This window comes from Bison bison, unplaced genomic scaffold (assembly GCF_000754665.1).
Source record: "Bison bison bison isolate TAMUID 2011002044 unplaced genomic scaffold, Bison_UMD1.0 scf7180017864377, whole genome shotgun sequence".
Lineage (NCBI taxonomy): Eukaryota > Metazoa > Chordata > Mammalia > Artiodactyla > Bovidae > Bison > Bison bison.
Genome location: NW_011494949.1, coordinates 3,716,112 through 3,719,452, shown reverse-complemented (window position 1 = coordinate 3,719,452; position 3,341 = coordinate 3,716,112).

Below are 3,341 nucleotides of genomic sequence, written 5' to 3'. Positions count from 1 at the left end.
GGGAGGGTTGGGGACCCCTGAGACAGGTGACAGGGGAGCAATGGAGTGGGCGGGGCCTGGCTCTGAACAGGGGTCATCCTGCCCTCTTCTGGAAGTCCTGCATAGACGTGTTCCATTCTCTCAGTCTGTCTTCTGGATCTAACTCCCTTTTCTATTCTACTTTGAAATCACTTTACTCTCTGTTTAGCTTCTGTTTCCGTTTATTGCTTTTCAGTTTTGTTTTTAATTTTTTGTTTGTTTGTTTCTCTGGGCTTAATCTGAAGAAAGTTCTTCAGCCTGGCTACTCAATATATTACCTCTGTTTGTAGGCAGTTGAGAGTCCCTCCTGTTGTTTGGTTCCTAAGTTGTGTCCAACTCTGTGTGACCCCATGGACTGCAGCTCACCAGGATTCCCTGTCCTTCACTGTCTCCCTGAGTTTGCTTAAACTCAAGTCCATTGAGTCGGTGATACCATCCAACCACCTCATCCTCCAAGCTATTGCTAATTTTTGTTTTAATGATTATAGTTTTTTTTTTTTTTATTTCAACTCCAAGCTTTGTTTGTATTTTACACACAGGTTTGGCAGAAACCCCTGGTGAGGATTTTCTTTAGAGGATTGTTCACTATTTAGATGGTGTATAACTTTAATTGGAACCTACTCCTTCAGTCATTAAAGCTTCAAAGACTTATTAGTTTCATTCATTTAAATAGAAAACCTACCATGAGTAACATTTGAAAAAATATTCCCACTTTAAGCTTGGGCCCCTGAGTAGCAGGCCCCCTCAGTAAGGTAAAGTGAAGGTCAAGTTCATGAGCTGAAGTGCTGTCGTAGGTACAGAGAAGGCAACAGGTAGAGAGATAAGACTTTGGTGTGAGTTTGCAATTCTGAATTGCTTGCTAAAGGAACTAGGGTGAATCACATTGCTTTGAACCAATATCCTAATCTCTACATGAGATCAATCCCTTTTTTGCTCATTTTTACTGTGAAAATTGACTCACTTGAATGTGAAAATAACAGAATGATATGTCAAACTGAACCACACCGAAAACTATGAAGTGATTATAATACGATGCTACTGATAGTCACACTGTTCTATAGTTCTACTATGGATTTTTATATCACGGGTTCCTTTGATTCAACGTTATCAGTAACAGGAAAAAAGGTGGCAGGGATAAAAAGGAACGAATTTGAGTCAGTTGAACTGAGGTGGATGAACCTAGAGCCTGTTATGCAGAGTGAAATAAGTCAGAGATAGAAAATGTCACATATTAATGCATATATATGAAATCCAGAAAAACAGTACTGATGAACCTATTTGCAGGGCAGGAATAGACACAGATGCAGAGAATGGTCATGTGGACCCAATGCGAGAGGGTGGGATGAAGGGAGAAAGAAACACTGACATATGTACATTACCAGACGCAGGACTGACGGCTAGCGGAAAGCTGCTATTTAGCACAGGGAGCTCAGCCTGGTGCTCTGTTATGACCCAGATGGTTGGGATGGGGGGAAAGTAGGAGGGAGGTTCAAGAGGGAAGGGATATATGTGTATATATATCCCTGGTGGCTCAGATGGTAAAGAATCTGCCTGCAGTGCAGGAGAAGTGAAGAGAAGTGAAAGTCACTCAGTCGTGTCCGACTCTTTTTTGCGACCCCATGGACTGTACAGTCCACGGAATTCTCCAGTCTAGAATACTGGAGTGGGTTGCCTTTCCCTTCTCCAGGGATCTTCCCAACCCAGGGGTCGAACCCAGGTCTCCTGCATTGTGGGCGGATTCTTTTACCAGCTGAGCCATAAGGGAAGCCTATTTCCAGGTTCGATCCCTGGGTCAGGAAGATCCCCTGGTGAGGGAAATGGCAATCCACTCCAGTATTCTTGCCTAGAAGATTCTGTAGACAGAGGATCCTGGTGGGCTACAGTCCAAAGGGTCACACATGACTGAGCAACTAACAGAACAGAGCATATATACGTGAATCAGCCGATTCATGTCTTTGTATGGCAGAAAGCAACATAACACCGAAAAGCAATTATCCTCCAATTAAAATAATAATAATAAAAAAAGTGGCTGGGGAGTTGGTCAAGAAACAGGCAGAAGAAGGAAAGGGAGAGGGTAGAAGAGGCTCAGCCACGTGGTGGGTGTCTCACCCACCAGCTCGCTTCAGCCTGGAGTTCAGTCGCTCTTGTTAGAAAGTGGATTCTGAAAGGTTTTACCCAAAAATGATGAATCACAGCACCGAGGGCCAAGCTGGTCCTGCGGGGCAGCTCCCAGACCCATCCCAGTGGCCACAAGCAGGAAATCAGCAGGTATCGGTTAATGGCACCAGCAGTAAAATATTTTATGCTGAGATTCTCAACATAAAATCCCTCTCTGGGGAGACAGCTGATGAGAAGCTAGACCTATAAAAATCACATTAGCAGATCCATCATTGGCTTTGAAACAGTAGTAATGAAAAGTGGCAACTAACTTTGGTTGGAAGGCACGATAGCCTGGCTCGACTCTATCTTCAGGGACTCTTCCGCCAGCCAAGCCCGCCACATCTGTTGCCCGCTCATCTAAGCACGCGTTTTACGTTAACTGCGTTTCACAGGTAGAGTGAGCCCCTCCAGGCCCACCGGGCCCTGCAGCGGAACGCGTTTAGGACCGGGGTGGGACCATGGCTGGGAGGTCACGGTGCCCAAACTCTCACGCTCACAACCTGCAGGGACCAGAGACTGTCACGCAGCCTCAGCTTCCTGACCTTTAACATGAGGCTGGGGGAAGAACTGCATGTCCAGAGTCTCAGGAAACAGCAACCTAGAGGGAAGTAAGGAGAAATGTGGTATGAAACTGCTCATAAGCCGAATCTAAAAAGAAATGATTCAAATGAACTTATTTACACAGCAGAAGTGGACTCACAGACTTCTGTTATGCTTACCAGGGGGGTAAGGGTGCGAGGAAGGGATAGTTAGGGAGCTGGGGACTATGTTTAAAATGTTACCTATGTAGCAGGCTGAAATGGAAAAGAATTTGAAAAAGAATATATATTATCTTTATACATCAATAGATATCTATATAAATATATATTTATATACATAATTATGTATGTATTATATTTATATATTAATTAAATTAATACATAATTATATTAACATTAAATATATTAATCCTATAATTGTATATAATCATATATATTATATTTAATATATAATATAGTTATACATTATTTATATTTAAATTATTTATATATATTAATATATTATATAAAATATATATTAAACATATACATAATATATGCACTGCTGCTAAGTCACTTCAGTCGTGTCCGACTCTGTGTGACCCCATAGATGGCAGCCCACCAGCCTCCCCTGTCCCTGGGATT